Source organism: Mya arenaria, chromosome 3 (assembly GCF_026914265.1).
Source record: "Mya arenaria isolate MELC-2E11 chromosome 3, ASM2691426v1".
Lineage (NCBI taxonomy): Eukaryota > Metazoa > Mollusca > Bivalvia > Myida > Myidae > Mya > Mya arenaria.
In genome coordinates, this window is record NC_069124.1 from 44,248,010 (window position 1) to 44,255,085 (window position 7,076).

At 34.3% G+C, this 7,076-nt stretch overlaps 1 long non-coding RNA gene across 1 annotated transcript; it reads right to left on the reverse strand.

Annotated features, from left to right (window-relative positions):
* Nucleotides 1-2,791: 2,791 nt before the first annotated feature.
* LOC128227539 (uncharacterized) lies at nucleotides 2,792-4,865 on the reverse strand. Its single transcript, XR_008259827.1, has 6 exons — nucleotides 4,768-4,865; nucleotides 4,180-4,274; nucleotides 3,970-4,039; nucleotides 3,602-3,741; nucleotides 3,171-3,298; nucleotides 2,792-2,880 (listed from the first exon to the last, which is right to left on the reverse strand). It is a non-coding gene; the product is annotated as an uncharacterized LOC128227539 (long non-coding RNA).
* Between the last annotated feature and the right edge of the window lie 2,211 nt (nucleotides 4,866-7,076).

Sequence of the window (7,076 nt, forward strand, 5' to 3'; positions counted from 1 at the left end):
CGTTTGGAGTACGCCTTTGTAGCACAGTAGATACAACACTGGACTGCAATTTTGGCAACACGGGTTTGAACCCGGTCTCCGACACAATTTTTTTTTTTACATTTTGGTACTTTTTTACAATTATGATATCAAAAAGCGTAACACATTCTATTAAATAATTGTCCTGAGATATGTTACAGAAAAAAACTTTTTTTGGTGCCAATCTGGTGAACAGTCCCTTTAATAGCTGAAAAAGCAAAAAATCCTAATTACTGGTGAATGCTAAAAGATTGTGATCTACTATCCACTCATAATGTATAAAGCGTGTTTTCTGCACGTTTCCTTAAAATTCAACTGTGTATCCTTCATAAGAACTATTGTTTTTGACATGTATTTGTCCTGTATGGTATATAAAACCATTCGTATTAATTGTGGTACATCTTATTTGGAAGTGAGAGAGCATCTTTAAAGTAAAGCTATCAAGGGAATTCCGTAAAAAGTTCACAGGCGAATAATACAATGAATGTCAATTGTTGATTACAATAGACAGCCTTCAATAGAGAACATATATTATAGTTGAAAACTTATTTCACCCTACCATACATCAGTTGTATAACAGATATATCTAAACAAATTGTAAGAAGAAAAGGTTATAGTGTGTTCACTGCTTTGGTTGAGATGATCTAGGGTAAGCTAATTTGTCTCTATTAATGTCAATTCTGAAGTATTTCCTTATCTTCTCATGTAAATATCACTGTAATTCAAAGTCCATGCCATTGGTGCAGATTTCACATGGGAGTTCAGGCAAGACAACTCCTCCCATTTTCAGCAATGAAGCATTAGTTGTACTCCACCACATCTGATTTAGCCATCTATCTGCACTGCACAAATCTGGGTCCATCTGCTGAAAATATTGATTGATAAAACATATTTAAAACCGAAAAAATATCCACAGAAGAATAACAAAAACTAGTGTTCAGTTTACAGTAATTTCATGTTTATTGGGTAACTGTCAAAACTATTGTCCCGAGGTGAAGGGGGTGACATCTGAACTGTTGCCTAAAGCCGATTGGCCGAATGTCATCCCAACACCAAACTACCATGAAATATCGGTAAGTCTTATTACTGCGTAAACAAAAAAGCAGATAACTGTTTTATAAGCTGATCAAAATCTTATTAAAAAGTGTTAAAAAAACATAAATGAGATGCTGTTTTGAAATAAGATTTTTAAGGTCCATTTATTATGACGTCTTAGGGGGAGAGGAAAATGGCTCATATTGTTGATTTAGGACGAGTCCAATTCAAGACAAATTGATCATTTTTATGTAAAACAGCAAAATATTACTTATTTGTATTTATATACTGAATCAGGTACCGGTAATAAAACAAAAATCATGGAATTATTTTTGACTAGGTGGGGAATGACTTGACTAGTGATAATAAAATGATGTTAAACAGAGTATATTCATGTAAAGGGGCTGTACTCCATATGATGAAATAGCGAAAAAACAGAAAATTGTCGAAAACTGACATAAACTTGGTATCTTTTTGTACAATGCATTGAAACTTACTCACTGAAGTACCACATAGTTTACAATTAAATTATTTTTTCATATTTTTTTCCGTATTTTTACATTAAAAAAGATTACTAGGTAAGTCTACCTATTATAATTTATTCCTTAAACCTGATTGGCTAGTCAATGTTATTACGTGACATTACCAAGTTAGGTATATAGCTTAAATATTTCATCCGTTTAGGGTAAGCCTTTGTAGCACAGTGGTTACGACTCTGGACTGCAATTTTGGCGACACCGTTTTTTTTTTACATTTTGCTATTTTTTTACAATTATGATATCAAAGACATTTTATTAAATAATTGTCCTGAGATTTGTAAGAGAATTTTTTTTTTTTTGGTGCCAATCTGGTGTACAGTCCCTTTAAACGTTCCTGGGAAATTGAAATCTAATATTGAAAGCTTATAAATGTATGCTTAAAGAAATGGTGATATGTCATATTTTATGTTATCATACCTTCAAGTACAAAATGGTGTTACTTCGAGATGTTTTTCAATGGCTTGAAGAACATTGAAGATACATGTAGTGTTTCCGATGGAAGAGCGTGACTGGTTTTCCGGCATCAGCTACAAGTTGGAGAATGTTATGGCCACTCCTTGATGAGCTGGTCACAGTCACAGCCACTTCTCCTATCATCTCAGCATTTGATTTTCCATCTGAAATCATAGGAGGGTTTGCTTATTTTGTTCATTTCAAGAATTAAACTAACACAAAAATTACTTAAAACACAATTACAATTCTTGCTACACATCTACTTAATTCCTCTGGCAACATGTCAACAAAATAGTGTTCAAATAATTTCAACGGTATTTAAGTTATGGCCAAGGTAAGTTTTCTACATGACACTAACAACAACAACAACACCAAGGCTAAAACAAAAGTGAATACTTTTTAAAATCTTAAGCAAAAGTATTTAAGGTAATTATTCAGTAAGTATTACTATCAACCTACTATGGACTGAAGTGCCCCAGTGCAGACCCAGGTGGAACTTTGTATTTCCTGCCATCATTGCATTTGGAACTTCTCGGCCATTTTCAATTGAAAATAACCTTGATGTTTGCCATTCATCTGTAGAAGAAGTTTGTAAACAAATTACATAATAGTTTAAATGGATTGTAGTGTTTTAATGTGTTTTTTGTACATCTACGTTTAAATTGATTAAAGTGCATAAAAATTTAAATTACTATGTGATCTTATTGCAGCGTAGTTAAATGTAAAGATATCTGACCTTGTAAACCGTCCATAAACATCTGAGGTTGTTTTCGATGGAAAATGGCCAAGGAGCTCCTAATGGCCGTCCTAGATATCTCAATCCGCATATGTAGTCCTACAACAGATACATGCGCATGTAAATTAGAAAAAAGTTATTAAAATGTTACTACATTAACATGATTACATTGACCTATGGTACTATACAGTGAATAAAATGTTTAAAAGTATGTTAACATTACGAAATAAATCTTTTGAACTGCACTGTGCACATGTATTTCATCTCAATTTAGGAATAACATGAAGGAAGTAAAAAATTGATTCAAAGTAAATGAAAAGTTGAAAAAAACATGTCTATATACACAGTTGAATAATACATGAACTCAGTTTTTAAGATCTACAATGTACCTGAGCCTTATGCACATACTCCAAAAGGCAGCCAATTTCCAGGCAGCACATTTCTGTGGAACTTGAAAAATGTTGGACCAGTCTGCTGGGCATGATGGGGGAAAAGAACTGCTGGGTCAAGTCCCAAACTGTAATGAAGTGTGTGTAATTTAAAAAGGAATTATGCATTAAAAATTTACATATTCCATATTCACAGACAACAGATGATGCATTATGATATAAAATCAGTCTTTTAAGGCAACAGTCGAGGTCAGACATAAAACATACTACAGAAAATGGTAGACAATCATCATCATCATCATCATCATCATCATCATCATCATCATCATCATCGGCATCATCATCAGCATCAGCAGCATCATCATCAGGCATTGCCACATATGATGTATTTTCAAAGAGGTGCTATTACAGACCTAAAAATCATATCTTACTAGGTTAGTGGCCTCAGACTTGTTCCTTCCCTCGGATAAGCTGGTCCACATCCCGCTCCTCCATCTTTTCCTTCCTAGTTTTACAAGCCTGTGGCGTGATGATTCATGTTAATGTTGCCCCTGCATACCCGGTTGTATTGCTGTGCGAAAAACATTTGTACGATTGATATGGTGAGTCCTGGTGGTATAATCTTCAATGCAATGGAACATATTTACTGAACGGTGCCATGTCCCCCAAATACTTGTAATTCACGTGCTGGACAACTAGAGATTTCCATCAATTTGGGTAAATACTTTTGGTAAAAATCTTAAGCAAATGTGTTATGGAAATATTATAAATTATTATGTTAGTATCTTCATTAACCTACTTTTCCATAATGTCCATCAGCCTGGTCCCACCTCACGGATGACATTGTCCACTTCCCGGTCTTCCCGCTCCTTCAACAGTAAATTCCAAAAGTTAAATGATTATAGAATTTGTGAAAAATTATAAGATGAAAAAATCAGATTATAAAAATTGTACTTAAATGCTTGTTTTCTATATTTACATTGATATTTGCCTTTCTTCATATATGTACCTGGAACGCTTCGACGAGGACGTCCTCAATAATCACTGGCTGCCATCAACGCAACACCACCTCTACAATGTCCGCTTCCCTCACATATCTTATATCTGCACAAGGAAATAGGATATATGAACAACTGTTTACAAACTTCAATATTTGTCATAAAGAGTGCAATGCAAGGAATAAACAAACTATTGGGAATGTAATGTCTTTCAATTAATTTCATTTTGATCACAGGGCCCTTTGAGGGCTCTCCTGGTTTCAAATTCGGATCAAATTGGTGTGTCAAAACTAAAGAAACAACAAAAGGCTACCAGTCAAACGAAAAAAGTTTTTTTTTTTTTTTTGGGGGGGGGGGGGGGGAGTGGTTCTCAGATCAACTCAATTCTGTGGAAATCTGCAGACAATCATGTTTCTAAAGTTTTTCACTACAATGATGTCACCAAATACAATTTAGATCTTTAAACAGCCTGAGCTTTCTTCAAAACAAACAACAGAAAAGCTTGGTGGAAAAGGGAATGGCTAAAGACTCTCTGGCATGAGACTTTAAACACTTTGGCTACCAACATTTGTAACAATCAAAGCTACCATCAGATGTACCAGTTATCTATGTTTCCTCTGCATCAGCTTATGGCCTGGACCCTTAAGATGGGTTATCTGGACTTGCATCCCGCAGATTCAGGCAGTGTTGACTTTTCTGAAATTCATGAAATGGAGGTGCACATAAAAGTTAAACATTACAATAGCATTTAAGACTTTTCTGAAATGTTTTGACTAAAGGATGAAATCTAAATACCTGTCAGTGATATACTGAGCATTTAATAGTAAAGACTGAACAAGTCCTGCCTTAAGTTAAAGTTTGACAGCCTATGCAATCGTACAAAGAGGACACAACAGGCACCTCCTTACAAAACTCACACAAGTTCAAACACACACCATATTTTCGATCCATATTTTAAGGGCTGCACCACAAGCTCTGCAAAGTATGAAAACAAAAACACGATCATAAACAACACCCGCCACCAACAAGACATGATTATAAATAAACAACAGTTAGAAAACAAAAGGCTGTGTTCTTGTTTTCATAATAACCCAAGCAAATTATGTCAACAAAAACACAACCATAAACAACACCCACCACCAGCAAGACATGATTATAAATAAACAACAGTTAAAAAACAAAAGGCTGTGCTCTTGTTTACATAATAACCCAAGCAAATTATGTAAACAAAAACACAACCATAAACAACACCCACCACCAGCAAGACATGATTATAAATAAACAACAGTTAGAAAACAAAAGGCTGTGCTCTTGTTTACATAATAACCCAAGCATATTATGTAAACAAAAACACAACCATTAACATATTATGTTAACAAAAACAAGACATGGTAAAGCGAACAAAAATAAGCAGCAAAACCTCTGCACAGGTACATTCTGTAAACATAACAAAACAGGGTTAAAAGTGAACAACACAAAAAAACAATACTCCAGCCCAGGAACATTCTGCAAACATAACAATACATGGTTAAAAGTAAACAACAGTAAACAATAAAATCCCGGCCAGGGCACATACTGAAAACATATCAATACATGGTTGAAAGTAAACAACACTAAACAATAAAATCCCAACCAGGGCAAATACTGTAAACATAACAATACAAGGTTAAAAGTAAAACACAATAAACAATAAAATCCCAGCGAGGGCACATTTTGTAAACATAACAATACAAGGTTAAAAGTGAACAACACTTAAAATAAAATCCTGGCGAGGGCAAATGCTGTAAACATAACAATACATGGTTAAAAGTAAACAACACTAAACAATAAAATCCCGGCCAGGGCACATACTGTAAACATAACAATTCATGTTTAAAAGTAAACAACACTACAGAATAAAATCCAGGTGAGGGCACATACTGTAAACATAACAATACATGTTTAAAAGTAAACAACACTACAGAATAAAATCCAGGCGAGGGCACATACTGTAAACATAACAATACATGATTAAAATTGAACAACACTAAACAATAAAATCCCAGCCAGGGCTCATACTGTAAACAAAACAATACAAGGTTAAAAGTGAACAACACTAAACCATAAAATCCCGGCCAGGGCACATACTGTAAACATAACAATACATGATTAAAAGTAAACAACACTAAAGAATAAAATCCCGGCCAGGGCACATACTGTAAACATAACAATACATGTTTAAAAGTAAACAACACTACAGAATAAAATCCAGGCGAGGGCACATACTGTAAACATAACAATACATGATTAAAATTGAACAACACTAAACAATAAAATCCCAGCCAGGGCTCATACTGTAAACAAAACAATACAAGGTTAAAAGTGAACAACACTAAACCATAAAATCCCGGCCAGGGCACATACTGTAAACATAACAATACATGGTTAAAAGTGAACAACACTAAACAATAAAATCCTGGCCAGGGCACATACTGTAAACAAAACAATACATTGTTAAAACTAAAAAAAAAACACTTGAAAATAAAATCCCGGCGATGGCACATACTGTAAACAAAACAATATATGGTTAAAAGAAAACAACACTTAACAATAAAATCCCGGCGAGGGCACATACTCTAAACATAACAATGCAAGGTTAAAAGTGAACAACACTAAACCATAAAATCCCGGCCAGGGCACAAACTGTAAACAAAGAAATACATGGCTTAAAGTAAACAACACTAAACATTAAAATCCCGGCCAGGGCACAATCTGTAAAAATAACAATACATGGTTAAAAGTAAACAACACTTAAAAATAAAATCCCGGCGAGGGCACATACTATAAACATAACAATACAAGGTTAAAAGTGAGCAACACCAAACAATAAAATCCCGGCGAGGGCACATTCTGTAAACATAACAATACA